Source organism: Oncorhynchus mykiss, chromosome 18, assembly GCF_057628025.1.
Source record: "Oncorhynchus mykiss isolate SJ-2025 chromosome 18, ASM5762802v1, whole genome shotgun sequence".
NCBI lineage: Eukaryota > Metazoa > Chordata > Actinopteri > Salmoniformes > Salmonidae > Oncorhynchus > Oncorhynchus mykiss.
In genome coordinates, this window is record NC_143039.1 from 75,445,564 (window position 1) to 75,462,569 (window position 17,006).

Here is a 17,006-nt window from a genome sequence, read left to right on the forward strand (position 1 = left end):
CGGAACAGCCAGACGATGACTGGCCACCCCTCACAGCCTGGTTCCTCTCTAGGTTTTTTCCTAGGTTTTGGCCTTTCTAGGGAGTTTTTTCTAGCCACCGTGCTTCTACACCTGCATTGCTTGCTGTTTTGGGTTGTAGGCTGGGTTTCTGTACAGCACTTTGTGACATCAGCTGATGAAAGAAGGACTTTATAAAAATATTTGATTGATTTGATTGTCAAGTTAAAGTGCACTGCTGTCAAAAACCGCTGAAAAAGTTATCCTCCTTTGAGCCAGTGTGAGCCAGTGACATAAGGATTGTTGCAATTTCAAATTCACTCCGGGACTTTACCAACTGTCCTATGGAAGGTCAACAAGTTATGAATTCGGCGATCTCAGGGAAAGATAATATGTTTGTCAAACACAAGTCAAAGTGCACTGCTGTCAAAAGTTGGAGCAAGCCACAAGAAAAAATTGTTTCCTTCGAGCCGGATTTGAACCAGTGACCTAAGGATTGCTACAATTATCACCTACAGTCCTCCGCTCTACCAACTGAGCTATCGAAGGTGAACAAGTAACTCCGAAAGCCATGACCTAGATGGTAATAAGTTCAGCTGATCATATGTTCCTTCTTAAACTATGATCTATAATCTGCTTAGTGTGGTGGTTTCATGGAGATGCAGGGGATTGATCCGATGTCCTCATACATGCAAAGTATTCGCTCTTGCGCTGAGCTACATCCCCTTAGAATGCCAGTAGTTGCATTTGGGGATAGTGAAAAAGTGAGCCGATGGTAATGAATGCTTTTTTTGCCCTTGTCTCAGGATGGTAAGTCGGTGGTTGAATCAAATCAAATCAAATCAAATTTTATTTGTCACATACACATGGTTAGCAGATGTTAATGCGAGTGTAGCGAAATGCTTGTGCTTCTAGTTCCGACAATGCAGTAATAACAAGTAATCTAACTAACAATTCCAAAACTACTGTCTTGTACACAGTGTAAGGGGATAAAGAATATGTACATAAGGATATATGAATGAGTGATGGTACAGAGCAGCATAGGCAAGATACAGTAGATGGTATCGAGTACAGTATGTACAAATGAGATGAGTATGTAAACAAAGTGGCATAGTTTAAAGTGGCTAGTGATACATGTATTACATAAGGATACAGTCGATGATATAGAGTACAGTATATACGTATGCATATGAGATGAATAATGTAGGGTAAGTAACATTATATAAGGTAGCATTGTTTAAAGTGGCTAGTGATATATTTACATCATTTCCCATCAATTCCCATTATTAAAGTGGCTGGAGTTGAGTCAGTGTCAGTGTGTTGGCAGCAGCCACTCAGTGTTAGTGGTGGCTGTTTAACAGTCTGATGGCCTTGAGATAGAAGCTGTTTTTCAGTCTCTCGGTCCCAGCTTTGATGCACCTGTACTGACCTCGCCTTCTGGATGATAGCGGGGTGAACAGGCAGTGGCTCGGGTGGTTGATGTCCTTGATGATCTTTATGGCCTTCCTGTGACATCGGGTGGTGTAGGTGTCCTGGAGGGCAGGTAGTTTGCCCCCGGTGATGCGTTGTGCTGACCTCACTTCCCTCTGGAGAGCCTTACGGTTGAGGGCGGTGCAGTTGCCATACCAGGTGGTGATACAGCCCGCCAGGATGCTCTCGATTGTGCATCTGTAGAAGTTTGTGAGTGCTTTTGGTGACAAGCCGAATTTCTTCAGCCTCCTGAGGTTGAAGAGGCGCTGCTGCGCCTTCTTCACGATGCTGTCTGTGTGAGTGGACCAATTCAGTTTGTCTGTGATGTGTATGCCGAGGAACTTAAAACTGAAGATATCGCTCTAGTGGCGTGGGGGCTGTGCTTTGGCAAAGTGTGTGGGGTTATATCCTGCCTGTTAGGCCCTGACCGGGGGTATCGTCGGACGGGGCCACAGTTTCTCCCGACCCCTCCTGTCTCAGCCTCAAGTATTTATGCTGCAGTAGTTTGTGTGTCGGGGGGCTGGGGTCAGTCTGTTATAGCTAGAGTATTTCTCCTGTCTTATCCGGTGTCTTGTGTCTATTTATGCATGCTCTCTCTAATTCTCTCTTTCTTTCTCTCTTCTTTGCTCTTTCTTTCTCTTGGAGAAGGACCTGATCCCTAAGACCATGCTTCAGGTCTTCCCGGCCTGATGACTCCTTGCTGTCCCCAGTCCACCTGGTTGTGCTGCTGCTCCAGTTTCAAGTGTTCTGCCTGCTGCTATGGAACCCTGACCGGTTCACCGGACGTGCGACCTGTCCCGGACCTGTTGTTTTAAACTCTCTAGAGACAGCAGGTGTGGTAGAGATGCTCTAAATAATCAGCTGTGAAAAGCCAACTGACATTTACTTCTGATGTGCTGACCTGTTGCACTCTCAACAACCACTGTGATTATTATTTTTTGACCCTGCTGGTCATCTATGAACATTTGAACATCTTGGCCATGTTTTGTTATAATCGATACTCGGAACAGCCAGACGATGACTGGCCACCCCTCACAGCCTGGTTCCTCTCTAGGTTTTTTCCTAGGTTTTGGCCTTTCTAGGGAGTTTTTTCTAGCCACCGTGCTTCTACACCTGCATTGCTTGCTGTTTGGGGTTGTAGGCTGGGTTTCTGTACAGCACTTTGTGACATCAGCTGATGAAAGAAGGACTTTATAAAAATATTTGATTGATTTGATTGTCAAGTTAAAGTGCACTGCTGTCAAAAACCGCTGAAAAAGTTATCCTCCTTTGAGCCAGTGTGAGCCAGTGACATAAGGATTGTTGCAATTTCAAATTCACTCCGGGACTTTACCAACTGTCCTATGGAAGGTCAACAAGTTATGAATTCGGCGATCTCAGGGAAAGATAATATGTTTGTCAAACACAAGTCAAAGTGCACTGCTGTCAAAAGTTGGAGCAAGCCACAAGAAAAAATTGTTTCCTTCGAGCCGGATTTGAACCAGTGACCTAAGGATTGCTACAATTATCACCTACAGTCCTCCGCTCTACCAACTGAGCTATCGAAGGTGGACAAGTAACTCCGAAAGCCATGACCTAGATGGTAATAAGTTCAGCTGATCATATGTTCCTTCTTAAACTATGATCTATAATCTGCTTAGTGTGGTGGTTTCATGGAGATGCAGGGGATTGATCCGATGTCCTCATACATGCAAAGTATTCGCTCTTGCGCTGAGCTACATCCCCTTAGAATGCCAGTAGTTGCATTTGGGGATAGTGAAAAAGTGAGCCGATGGTAATGAATGCTTTTTTTGCCCTTGTCTCAGGATGGTAAGTCGGTGGTTGAATCAAATCAAATCAAATCAAATTTTATTTGTCACATACACATGGTTAGCAGATGTTAATGCGAGTGTAGCGAAATGCTTGTGCTTCTAGTTCCGACAATGCAGTAATAACAAGTAATCTAACTAACAATTCCAAAACTACTGTCTTGTACACAGTGTAAGGGGATAAAGAATATGTACATAAGGATATATGAATGAGTGATGGTACAGAGCAGCATAGGCAAGATACAGTAGATGGTATCGAGTACAGTATGTACAAATGAGATGAGTATGTAAACAAAGTGGCATAGTTTAAAGTGGCTAGTGATACATGTATTACATAAGGATACAGTCGATGATATAGAGTACAGTATATACGTATGCATATGAGATGAATAATGTAGGGTAAGTAACATTATATAAGGTAGCATTGTTTAAAGTGGCTAGTGATATATTTACATCATTTCCCATCAATTCCCATTATTAAAGTGGCTGGAGTTGAGTCAGTGTCAGTGTGTTGGCAGCAGCCACTCAGTGTTAGTGGTGGCTGTTTAACAGTCTGATGGCCTTGAGATAGAAGCTGTTTTACAGTCTCTCGGTCCCAGCTTTGATGCACCTGTACTGACCTCGCCTTCTGGATGATAGCGGGGTGAACAGGCAGTGGCTCGGGTGGTTGATGTCCTTGATGATCTTTATGGCCTTCCTGTGACATCGGGTGGTGTAGGTGTCCTGGAGGGCAGGTAGTTTGCCCCCGGTGATGCGTTGTGCAGACCTCACTTCCCTCTGGAGAGCCTTACGGTTGAGGGCGGTGCAGTTGCCATACCAGGCGGTGATACAGCCCGCCAGGATGCTCTCGATTGTGCATCTGTAGAAGTTTGTGAGTGCTTTTGGTGACAAGCCGAATTTCTTCAGCCTCCTGAGGTTGAAGAGGCGCTGCTGCGCCTTCTTCACGATGCTGTCTGTGTGAGTGGACCAATTCAGTTTGTCTGTGATGTGTATGCCGAGGAACTTAAAACTGAAGATATCGCTCTAGTGGCGTAGGGGCTGTGCTTTGGCAAAGTGTGTGGGGTTATATCCTGCCTGTTAGGCCCTGACCGGGGGTATCGTCGGACGGGGCCACAGTTTCTCCCGACCCCTCCTGTCTCAGCCTCAAGTATTTATGCTGCAGTAGTTTGTGTGTCGGGGGGCTGGTGTCAGTCTGTTATAGCTAGAGTATTTCTCCTGTCTTATCCGGTGTCTTGTGTCTATTTATGCATGCTCTCTCTAATTCTCTCTTTCTTTCTCTCTTCTTTGCTCTTTCTTTCTCTTGGAGAAGGACCTGATCCCTAAGACCATGCTTCAGGTCTTCCCGGCCTGATGACTCCTTGCTGTCCCCAGTCCACCTGGTTGTGCTGCTGCTCCAGTTTCAAGTGTTCTGCCTGCTGCTATGGAACCCTGACCGGTTCACCGGACGTGCGACCTGTCCCGGACCTGTTGTTTTAAACTCTCTAGAGACAGCAGGTGTGGTAGAGATGCTCTGAATAATCAGCTGTGAAAAGCCAACTGACATTTACTTCTGATGTGCTGACCTGTTGCACTCTCAACAACCACTGTGATTATTATTTTTTGACCCTGCTGGTCATCTATGAACATTTGAACATCTTGGCCATGTTTTGTTATAATCGATACCCGGAACAGCCAGACGATGACTGGCCACCCCTCACAGCCTGGTTCCTCTCTAGGTTTTTTCCTAGGTTTTGGCCTTTCTAGGGAGTTTTTTCTAGCCACCGTGCTTCTACACCTGCATTGCTTGCTGTTTGGGGTTGTAGGCTGGGTTTCTGTACAGCACTTTGTGACATCAGCTGATGAAAGAAAGACTTTATAAAAATATTTGATTGATTTGATTGTCAAGTTAAAGTGCACTGCTGTCAAAAACCGCTGAAAAAGTTATCCTCCTTTGAGCCAGTGTGAGCCAGTGACATAAGGATTGTTGCAATTTCAAATTCACTCCGGGACTTTACCAACTGTCCTATGGAAGGTCAACAAGTTATGAATTCGGCGATCTCAGGGAAAGATAATATGTTTGTCAAACACAACTCAAAGTGCACTGCTGTCAAAAGTTGGAGCAAGCCACAAGAAAAAATTGTTTCCTTCGAGCCGGATTTGAACCAGCGACCTAAGGATTGCTACAATTATCACCTACAGTCCTCCGCTCTACCAACTGAGCTATCGAAGGTGGACAAGTAACTCAAAAAGCCATGACCTAGATGGTAATAAGTTCAGCTGATCATATGTTCCTTCTTAAACTATGATCTATAATCTGCTTAGTGTGGTGGTTTCATGGAGATGCAGGGGATTGATCCGATGTCCTCATACATGCAAAGTATTCGCTCTTGCGCTGAGCTACATCCCCTTAGAATGCCAGTAGTTGCATTTGGGGATAGTGAAAAAGTGAGCCGATGGTAATGAATGCTTTTTTTGCCCTTGTCTCAGGATGGTAAGTCGGTGGTTGAATCAAATCAAATCAAATCAAATTTTATTTGTCACATACACATGGTTAGCAGATGTTAATGCGAGTGTAGCGAAATGCTTGTGCTTCTAGTTCCGACAATGCAGTAATAACAAGTAATCTAACTAACAATTCCAAAACTACTGTCTTGTACACAGTGTAAGGGGATAAAGAATATGTACATAAGGATATATGAATGAGTGATGGTACAGAGCAGCATAGGCAAGATACAGTAGATGGTATCGAGTACAGTATGTACAAATGAGATGAGTATGTAAACAAAGTGGCATAGTTTAAAGTGGCTAGTGATACATGTATTACATAAGGATACAGTCGATGATATAGAGTACAGTATATACGTATGCATATGAGATGAATAATGTAGGGTAAGTAACATTATATAAGGTAGCATTGTTTAAAGTGGCTAGTGATATATTTACATAATTTCCCATCAATTCCCATTATTAAAGTGGCTGGAGTTGAGTCAGTGTCAGTGTGTTGGCAGCAGCCACTCAGTGTTAGTGGTGGCTGTTTAACAGTCTGATGGCCTTGAGATAGAAGCTGTTTTTCAGTCTCTCGGTCCCAGCTTTGATGCACCTGTACTGACCTCGCCTTCTGGATGATAGCGGGGTGAACAGGCAGTGGCTCGGGTGGTTGATGTCCTTGATGATCTTTATGGCCTTCCTGTGACATCGGGTGGTGTAGGTGTCCTGGAGAGCAGGTAGTTTGCCCCCGGTGATGCGTTGTGCAGACCTCACTTCCCTCTGGAGAGCCTTACGGTTGAGGGCGGTGCAGTTGCCATACCAGGCGGTGATACAGCCCGCCAGGATGCTCTCGATTGTGCATCTGTAGAAGTTTGTGAGTGCTTTTGGTGACAAGCCGAATTTCTTCAGCCTCCTGAGGTTGAAGAGGCGCTGCTGCGCCTTCTTCACGATGCTGTCTGTGTGAGTGGACCAATTCAGTTTGTCTGTGATGTGTATGCCGAGGAACTTAAAACTGAAGATATCGCTCTAGTGGCGTGGGGGCTGTGCTTTGGCAAAGTGTGTGGGGTTATATCCTGCCTGTTAGGCCCTGACCGGGGGTATCGTCGGACGGGGCCACAGTTTCTCCCGACCCCTCCTGTCTCAGCCTCAAGTATTTATGCTGCAGTAGTTGTGTGTCGGGGGGCTGGGGTCAGTCTGTTATAGCTAGAGTATTTCTCCTGTCTTATCCGGTGTCTTGTGTCTATTTATGCATGCTCTCTCTAATTCTCTCTTTCTTTCTCTCTTCTTTGCTCTTTCTTTCTCTTGGAGAAGGACCTGAGCCCTAAGACCATGCTTCAGGTCTTCCCGGCCTGATGACTCCTTGCTGTCCCCAGTCCACCTGGTTGTGCTGCTGCTCCAGTTTCAAGTGTTCTGCCTGCTGCTATGGAACCCTGACCGGTTCACCGGACGTGCGACCTGTCCCGGACCTGTTGTTTTAACCTCTCTAGAGACAGCAGGTGTGGTAGAGATGCTCTGAATAATCAGCTGTGAAAAGCCAACTGACATTTACTTCTGATGTGCTGACCTGTTGCACCCTCAACAACCACTGTGATTATTATTTTTTGACCCTGCTGGTCATCTTTGAACATTTGAACATCTTGGCCATGTTTTGTTATAATCGATACCCGGCACAGCCAGACGATGACTGGCCACCCCTCACAGCCTGATTCCTCTCTAGGTTTTTTCCTAGGTTTTGGCCTTTCTAGGGAGTTTTTCCTAGCCACCGTGCTTCTACACCTGCATTGCTTGCTGTTTGGGGTTGTAGGCTGGGTTTCTGTACAGCACTTTGTGACATCAGCTGATGAAAGAAGGACTTTATAAAAATATTTGATTGATTTGATTGTCAAGTTAAAGTGCACTGCTGTCAAAAACCGCTGAAAAAGTTATTCTCCTTTGAGCCAGTGTGAGCCAGTGACATAAGGATTGTTGTAATTTCAAATACACTCCGCGACTTTACCAACTGTCCTATGGAAGGTCAACAAGTTATGATTTTGGCGATCTCAGGGAAAGATAATATGTTTGTCAAACACAAGTCAAAGTGCACTGCTGTCAAAAGTTGGAGCAAGCCACAAAAAAAAATACATTCCTTCGAGCCGGATTTGAACCAGCGACCTAAGGATTGCTACAATTATCACCTACAGTCCTCCGCTCTACCAACTGAGCTATCGAAGGTGGACAAGTAACTCCAAAAGCCATGACCTAGATGGTAATAAGTTCAGCTGATCATATGTTCCTTCTTAAACTATGATCTATAATCTGCTTAGTGTGGTGGTTTCATGTAGATGCAGGGGATTGATCTGATGTCCTCATACATGCAAAGTATTCGCTCTTGCGCTGAGCTACATCCCCTTAGAATGCCAGTAGTTGCATTTGGGGATAGTGAAAAAGTGTGCCGAGGGTGATGAATGCTTTTTTTGCCCTTGTCTCAGGATGGTAAGTCGGTGGTTGAAGATATTGCTCTAGTGGTGTGGGGGCTGTGCTTTGGCAAAGTGTGTGGGGTTATATCCTGCCTGTTAGGCCCTGACCGGGGGTATCGTCGGACGGGGCCACAGTGTCTCCCGACCCCTCCTGTCTCAGCCTCAAGTATTTATGCTGCAGTAGTTTGTGTGTCGGGGGGTTGGGGTCAGTCTGTTATAGCTAGAGTATTTCTCCTGTCTTATCCGGTGTCCTGTGTCTATTTATGCATGCTCTCTCTAATTCTCTCTTTCTTTCTCTCTTCTTTGCTCTTTCTTTCTCTTGGAGAAGGACCTGAGCCCTAAGACCATGCTTCAGGTCTTCCCGGCCTGATGACTCCTTGCTGTCCCCAGTCCACCTGGTTGTGCTGCTGCTCCAGTTTCAAGTGTTCTGCCTGCTGCTATGGAACCCTGACCTGTTCACCGGACGTGCGACCTGTCCCAGACCTGTTGTTTTAAACTCTCTAGAGACAGCAGGTGTGGTAGAGATACTCTGAATAATCAGCTATGAAAAGCCAACTGACATTTACTTCTGATGTGCTGACCTGTTGCACCCTCAACAACCACTGTGATTATTATTTTTTGACCCTGCTGGTCATCTATGAACATTTGAACATCTTGGCCATGTTTTGTTATAATCGATACCCGGAACAGCCAGACGATGACTGGCCACCCCTCACAGCCTGGTTCCTCTCTAGGTTTTTTCCTAGGTTTTGGCCTTTCTAGGGAGTTTTTTCTAGCCACCATGCTTCTACACCTGCATTGCTTGCTGTTTGGGGTTGTAGGCTGGGTTTCTGTACAGCACTTTGTGACATCAGCTGATGAAAGAAGGACTTTATAAAAATATTTGATTGATTTGATTGTCAAGTTAAAGTGCACTGCTGTCAAAAACCACTGAAAAAGTTATCCTCCTTTGAGCCAGTGTGAGACAGTGACATAAGGATTGTTGCAATTTCAAATACACTCCAAATATATACGCGACTTTACCAACTGTCCTATGGAAGGTCAACAAGTTATGAATTCGGCGATCTCAGGGAAAGATAATATGTTTGTCAAACACAAGTCAAAGTGCACTGCTGTCAAAAGTTGGAGCAAGCCACAAGAAAAAAGACATTCCTTCGAGCCGGATTTGAACCAGCGACCTAAGGATTGCTACAATTATCACCTACAGTCCTCCGTGGTTGAAGATATCGCTCTAGTGGTGTGGGGGCTGTGCTTTGGCAAAGTGTGTGGGGTTATATCCTGCCTGTTAGGCCCTGACCGGGGGTATCGTCGGACGGGGCCACAGTGTCTCCCGACCCCTCCTGTCTCAGCCTCAAGTATTTATGCTGCAGTAGTTTGTGTGTCGGGGGGTTGGGGTCAGTCTGTTATAGCTAGAGTATTTCTCCTGTCTTATCCGGTGTCCTGTGTCTATTTATGCATGCTCTCTCTAATTCTCTCTTTCTTTCTCTCTTCTTTGCTCTTTCTTTCTCTTGGAGAAGGACCTGAGCCCTAAGACCATGCTTCAGGTCTTCCCGGCCTGATGACTCCTTGCTGTCCCCAGTCCACCTGGTTGTGCTGCTGCTCCAGTTTCAAGTGTTCTGCCTGCTGCTATGGAACCCTGACCGGTTCACCGGACGTGCGACCTGTCCCAGACCTGTTGTTTTAAACTCTCTAGAGACAGCAGGTGTGGTAGAGATACTCTGAATAATCAGCTATGAAAAGCCAACTGACATTTACTTCTGATGTGCTGACCTGTTGCACCCTCAACAACCACTGTGATTATTATTTTTTGACCCTGCTGGTCATCTATGAACATTTGAACATCTTGGCCATGTTTTGTTATAATCGATACCCGGAACAGCCAGACGATGACTGGCCACCCCTCACAGCCTGGTTCCTCTCTAGGTTTTTTCCTAGGTTTTGGCCTTTCTAGGGAGTTTTTCCTAGCCACCGTGCTTCTACACCTGCATTGCTTGCTGTTTGTGGTTGTAGGCTGGGTTTCTGTACAGCACTTTGTGACATCAGCTGATGAAAGAAGGACTTTATAAAAATATTTGATTGATTTGATTGTCAAGTTAAAGTGCACTGCTGTCAAAAACCGCTGAAAAAGTTATCCTCCTTTGAGCCAGTGTGAGCCAGTGACATAAGGATTGTTGCAATTTCAAATTCACTCCGGGACTTTACCAACTGTCCTATGGAAGGTCAACAAGTTATGAATTCGGCGATCTCAGGGAAAGATAATATGTTTGTCAAACACAACTCAAAGTGCACTGCTGTCAAAAGTTGGAGCAAGCCACAAGAAAAAATTGTTTCCTTCGAGCCGGATTTGAACCAGCGACCTAAGGATTGCTACAATTATCACCTACAGTCCTCCGCTCTACCAACTGAGCTATCGAAGGTGGACAAGTAACTCCGAAAGCCATGACCTAGATGGTAATAAGTTCAGCTGATCATATGTTCCTTCTTAAACTATGATCTATAATCTGCTTAGTGTGGTGGTTTCATGGAGATGCAGGGGATTGATCCGATGTCCTCATACATGCAAAGTATTCGCTCTTGCGCTGAGCTACATCCCCTTAGAATGCCAGTAGTTGCATTTGGGGATAGTGAAAAAGTGAGCCGATGGTAATGAATGCTTTTTTTGCCCTTGTCTCAGGATGGTAAGTCGGTGGTTGAATCAAATCAAATCAAATCAAATTTTATTTGTCACATACACATGGTTAGCAGATGTTAATGCGAGTGTAGCGAAATGCTTGTGCTTCTAGTTCCGACAATGCAGTAATAACAAGTAATCTAACTAACAATTCCAAAACTACTGTCTTGTACACAGTGTAAGGGGATAAAGAATATGTACATAAGGATATATGAATGAGTGATGGTACAGAGCAGCATAGGCAAGATACAGTAGATGGTATCGAGTACAGTATGTACAAATGAGATGAGTATGTAAACAAAGTGGCATAGTTTAAAGTGGCTAGTGATACATGTATTACATAAGGATACAGTCGATGATATAGAGTACAGTATATACGTATGCATATGAGATGAATAATGTAGGGTAAGTAACATTATATAAGGTAGCATTGTTTAAAGTGGCTAGTGATATATTTACATCATTTCCCATCAATTCCCATTATTAAAGTGGCTGGAGTTGAGTCAGTGTCAGTGTGTTGGCAGCAGCCACTCAGTGTTAGTGGTGGCTGTTTAACAGTCTGATGGCCTTGAGATAGAAGCTGTTTTACAGTCTCTCGGTCCCAGCTTTGATGCACCTGTACTGACCTCGCCTTCTGGATGATAGCGGGGTGAACAGGCAGTGGCTCGGGTGGTTGATGTCCTTGATGATCTTTATGGCCTTCCTGTGACATCGGGTGGTGTAGGTGTCCTGGAGGGCAGGTAGTTTGCCCCCGGTGATGCGTTGTGCAGACCTCACTTCCCTCTGGAGAGCCTTACGGTTGAGGGCGGTGCAGTTGCCATACCAGGCGGTGATACAGCCCGCCAGGATGCTCTCGATTGTGCATCTGTAGAAGTTTGTGAGTGCTTTTGGTGACAAGCCGAATTTCTTCAGCCTCCTGAGGTTGAAGAGGCGCTGCTGCGCCTTCTTCACGATGCTGTCTGTGTGAGTGGACCAATTCAGTTTGTCTGTGATGTGTATGCCGAGGAACTTAAAACTGAAGATATCGCTCTAGTGGCGTGGGGGCTGTGCTTTGGCAAAGTGTGTGGGGTTATATCCTGCCTGTTAGGCCCTGACCGGGGGTATCGTCGGACGGGGCCACAGTTTCTCCCGACCCCTCCTGTCTCAGCCTCAAGTATTTATGCTGCAGTAGTTGTGTGTCGGGGGGCTGGGGTCAGTCTGTTATAGCTAGAGTATTTCTCCTGTCTTATCCGGTGTCTTGTGTCTATTTATGCATGCTCTCTCTAATTCTCTCTTTCTTTCTCTCTTCTTTGCTCTTTCTTTCTCTTGGAGAAGGACCTGAGCCCTAAGACCATGCTTCAGGTCTTCCCGGCCTGATGACTCCTTGCTGTCCCCAGTCCACCTGGTTGTGCTGCTGCTCCAGTTTCAAGTGTTCTGCCTGCTGCTATGGAACCCTGACCGGTTCACCGGACGTGCGACCTGTCCTGGACCTGTTGTTTTAACCTCTCTAGAGACAGCAGGTGTGGTAGAGATGCTCTGAATAATCAGCTGTGAAAAGCCAACTGACATTTACTTCTGATGTGCTGACCTGTTGCACCCTCAACAACCACTGTGATTATTATTTTTTCAAACTGCTGGTCGTCTATGAACATTTGAACATCTTGGCCATGTTTTGTTATAATCGATACCCGGAACAGCCAGACGATGACTGGCCACCCCTCACAGCCTGGTTCCTCTCTAGCTTTTTTCCTAGGTTTTGGCCTTTCTAGGGTGTTTTTCCTAGCCACCGTGCTTCTACACCTGCATTGCTTGCGGTTTGGGGTTTTAGGCTGGGTTTCTGTACAGCACTTTGTGACATCAGCTGATGAAAGAAAGACTTTATAAAAATATTTGATTGATTTGATTGTCAAGTTAAAGTGCACTGCTGTCAAAAACCGCTGAAAAAGTTATCCTCCTTTGAGCCAGTGTGAGCCAGTGACATAAGGATTGTTGCAATTTCAAATACACTCCGCGACTTTGCCAACTGTCCTATGGAAGGTCAACAAGTTATGAATTCAGTGATCTCAGGGAAAGATAATATGTTTGTCAAACACAAGTCAAAGTGCACTGCTGTCAAAAGTTGGAGCAAGCCACAAGAAAAAATGATTTCATTCGAGCCGGAATTGAACCAGCGACCTAAGGATTGCTACAATTATTACCTACAGTCCTCCGCTCTACCAACTGAGCTATCGAAGGTGGACAAGTAATTCCTAAAGCCATGACCTAGATGATAAGAAGTTCAGCTGATCATATGTTCCTTCTTAAAATATGATCTATAATCTGCTTAGTGTGGTGGTTTCATGTAGATGCAGGGGATTGATCTGATGTCCTCATACATGCAAAGCATTCGCTCTTGCGCTGAGCTACATCCCCTTAGAATGCCAGTAGTTGCATTTGGGGATAGTGAAAAAGTGAGCCGAGGGTAATGAATGCTTTTTTTGCCCTTGTCTCAGGATGGTAAGTCGGTGGTTGAAGATATCGCTCTAGTGGCGTGGGGGCTGTGCTTTGGCAAAGTGTGTGGGGTTATATCCTGCCTGTTAGGCCCTGACCGGGGGTATCGTCGGACGGGGCCACAGTTTCTCCCGACCCCTCCTGTCTCAGCCTCCAGTATTTATGTTGCAGTAGTTTGTGTGGCGGGGGGCTGGGGTCAGTCTGTTATAGCTAGAGTATTTCTCCTGTCTTATCCGGTGTCCTGTGTCTATTTATGCATGCTCTCTCTAATTCTCTCTCTTTCTCTCTTCTTTGCTCTTTCTTTCTCTTGGAGAAGGACCTGAGCCCTAAGACCATGCTTCAGGTCTTCCCGGCCTGATGACTCCTTGCTGTCCCCAGTCCACCTGGTTGTGCTGCTGCTCCAGTTTCAAGTGTTCTGCCTGCGGCTATGGAACCCTGACCGGTTAACCGGACGTGCGACCTGTCCCAGACCTGTTGTTTTAAACTCTCTAGAGACAGCAGGTGTGGTAGAGATACTCTGAATAATCAGCTATGAAAAGCCAACTGACATTTACTTCTGATGTGCTGACCTGTTGCACCCTCAACAACCACTGTGATTATTATTTTTTCAAACTGCTGGTCGTCTATGAACATTTGAACATCTTGGCCATGTTTTGTTATAATCGATACCCGGAACAGCCAGACGATGACTGGCCACCCCTCACAGCCTGGTTCCTCTCTAGGTTTTTTCCTAGGTTTTTGGCCTTTCTAGGGAGTTTTTTCTAGCCACCGTGCTTCTACACCTGCATTGCTTGCTGTTTGGGGTTGTAGGCTGGGTTTCTGTACAGCACTTTGTGACATCAGCTGATGAAAGAAGGACTTTATAAAAATATTTGATTGATTTGATTGTCAAGTTAAAGTGCACTGCTGTCAAAAACCGCTGAAAAAGTTATCCTCCTTTGAGCCAGTGTGAGCCAGTGACATAAGGATTGTTGCAATTTCAAATACTCTCCGCGACTTTACCAACTGTCCTATGGAAGGTCAACAAGTTATGAATTTGGCGATCTCAGGGAAAGATAATATGTTTGTCAAACACAAGTCAAAGTGCACTGCTGTCAAAAGTTGGAGCAAGCCACAAGAAAAAATACATTCCTTCGAGCCGGATTTGAACCAGCAACCTAAGGATTGCTACAATTATAACCTACAGTCCTCCGCTCTACCAACTGAGCTATCGAAGGTGGACAAGTAATTCCCAAAGCCATGACCTAGATGGTAAGAAGTTCAGCTGATCATATGTTCCTTCTTAAAATATGATCTATAATCTGCTTAGTGTGGTGGTTTCATGTAGATGCAGGGGATTGATCTGATGTCCTCATACATGCAAAGCATTCGCTCTTGCGCTGAGCTACATCCCCTTAGAATGCCAGTAGTTGCATTTGGGGATAGTGAAAAAGTGAGCCGAGGGTAATGAATGCTTTTTTTGCCCTTGTCTCAGGATGGTAAGTCGGTGGTTGAAGATATCGCTCTAGTGGCGTGGGGGCTGTGCTTTGGCAAAGTGTGTGGGGTTATATCCTGCCTGTTAGGCCCTGACCAGGGGTATCGTCGGACGGGGCCACAGTTTCTCCCGACCCCTCCTGTCTCAGCCTCCAGTATTTATGCTGCAGTAGTTTGTGTGTCGGGGGGCTGGGGTCAGTCTGTTATAGCTAGAGTATTTCTCCTGTCTTTTCCGGTGTCCTGTGTCTATTTATGCATGCTCTCTCTAATTCTCTCTCTCTTTCTCTCTTCTTTGCTCTTTCTTTCTCTTGGAGAAGGACCTGAGCCCTAAGACCATGCTTCAGGTCTTCCCGGCCTGATGACTCCTTGCTGTCCCCAGTCCACCTGGTTGTGCTGCTGCTCCAGTTTCAAGTGTTCTGCTTGCGGCTATGGAACCCTGACCGGTTCACCGGACGTGCGACCTGTCCCAGACCTGTTGTTTTAAACTCTCTAGAGACAGCAGGTAGAGCAGAGTAGAGATACTCTGAATAATCAGCTATGAAAAGCCAACTGACATTTACTTCTGATGTGCTGACCTGTTGCACCCTCAACAACCACTGTGATTATTATTTTTTCAAACTGCTGGTCGTCTATGAACATTTGAACATCTTGGCCATGTTTTGTTATAATCGATACCCGGAACAGCCAGACGATGACTGACAGCCTGGTTCCTCTCTAGGTTTTTTCCTAGGTTTTTGGCCTTTCTAGGGAGTTTTTTCTAGCCACCGTGCTTCTACACCTGCATTGCTTGCTGTTTGGGGTTGTAGGCTGGGTTTCTGTACAGCACTTTGTGACATCAGCTGATGAAAGAAGGACTTTATAAAAATATTTGATTGATTTGATTGTCAAGTTAAAGTGCACTGCTGTCAAAAACCGCTGAAAAAGTTATCCTCCTTTGAGCCAGTGTGAGCCAGTGACATAAGGATTGTTGCAATTTCAAATACTCTCCGCGACTTTACCAACTGTCCTATGGAAGGTCAACAAGTTATGAATTTGGCGATCTCAGGGAAAGATAATATGTTTGTCAAACACAAGTCAAAGTGCACTGCTGTCAAAAGTTGGAGCAAGCCAAAAGAAAAAATACATTCCTTCGAGCCGGATTTGAACCAGCGACCTAAGGATTGCTACAATTATAACCTACAGTCCTCCGCTCTACCAACTGAGCTATCGAAGGTGGACAAGTAATTCCCAAAGCCATGACCTAGATGGTAAGAAGTTCAGCTGATCATATGTTCCTTCTTAAAATATGATCTATAATCTGCTTAGTGTGGTGGTTTCATGTAGATGCAGGGGATTGATCTGATGTCCTCATACATGCAAAGCATTCGCTCTTGCGCTGAGCTACATCCCCTTAGAATGCCAGTAGTTGCATTTGGGGATAGTGAAAAAGTGAGCCGAGGGTAATGAATGCTTTTTTTGCCCTTGTCTCAGGATGGTAAGTCGGTGGTTGAAGATATCGCTCTAGTGGCGTGGGGGCTGTGCTTTGGCAAAGTGTGTGGGGTTATATCCTGCCTGTTAGGCCCTGACCAGGGGTATCGTCGGACGGGGCCACAGTTTCTCCCGACCCCTCCTGTCTCAGCCTCCAGTATTTATGCTGCAGTAGTTTGTGTGTCGGGGGGCTGGGGTCAGTCTGTTATAGCTAGAGTATTTCTCCTGTCTTATCCGGTGTCCTGTGTCTATTTATGCATGCTCTCTCTAATTCTCTCTCTCTTTCTCTCTTATTTGCTCTTTCTTTCTCTTGGAGAAGGACCTGAGCCCTAAGACCATGCTTCAGGTCTTCCCGGCCTGATGACTCCTTGCTGTCCCCAGTCCACCTGGTTGTGCTGCTGCTCCAGTTTCAAGTGTTCTGTTTGCGGCTATGGAACCCTGACCGGTTCACCGGACGTGCGACCTGTCCCAGACCTGTTGTTTTAAACTCTCTAGAGACAGCAGGTGTGGTAGAGATACTCTGAATAATCAGCTATGAAAAGCCAACTGACATTTACTTCTGATGTGCTGACCTGTTGCACCCTCAACAACCACTGTGATTATTATTTTTTGACCCTGCTGGTCATCTATGAACATTTGAACATCTTGGCCATGTTTTGTTATAATCGATACCCGGAACAGCCAGACGATGACTGGTCACCCCTCACAGCCTGGTTCCTCTCTAGCTTT

The 17,006-nt window shown here is 45.5% G+C and overlaps 5 non-coding genes across 5 annotated transcripts; all 5 read right to left on the reverse strand.

Annotated features, from left to right (window-relative positions):
* Positions 1-5,396: 5,396 nt before the first annotated feature.
* Positions 5,397-5,484, reverse strand: trnay-gua (transfer RNA tyrosine (anticodon GUA)). Its single transcript is given in 2 exon segments — positions 5,397-5,432; positions 5,448-5,484. It is a non-coding gene; the product is annotated as a tRNA-Tyr (tRNA).
* A 2,380-nt stretch (positions 5,485-7,864) lies between these two features.
* On the reverse strand, positions 7,865-7,952 carry trnay-gua (transfer RNA tyrosine (anticodon GUA)). The gene is given in 2 exon segments: positions 7,865-7,900; positions 7,916-7,952. It is a non-coding gene; the product is annotated as a tRNA-Tyr (tRNA).
* A 2,574-nt stretch (positions 7,953-10,526) lies between these two features.
* On the reverse strand, positions 10,527-10,614 carry trnay-gua (transfer RNA tyrosine (anticodon GUA)). Its single transcript is given in 2 exon segments — positions 10,527-10,562; positions 10,578-10,614. It is a non-coding gene; the product is annotated as a tRNA-Tyr (tRNA).
* Positions 10,615-14,466: 3,852 nt separating this feature from the next.
* On the reverse strand, positions 14,467-14,554 carry trnay-gua (transfer RNA tyrosine (anticodon GUA)). The gene is given in 2 exon segments: positions 14,467-14,502; positions 14,518-14,554. It is a non-coding gene; the product is annotated as a tRNA-Tyr (tRNA).
* Positions 14,555-15,935: 1,381 nt separating this feature from the next.
* trnay-gua (transfer RNA tyrosine (anticodon GUA)) lies at positions 15,936-16,023 on the reverse strand. Its single transcript is given in 2 exon segments — positions 15,936-15,971; positions 15,987-16,023. It is a non-coding gene; the product is annotated as a tRNA-Tyr (tRNA).
* Between the last annotated feature and the right edge of the window lie 983 nt (positions 16,024-17,006).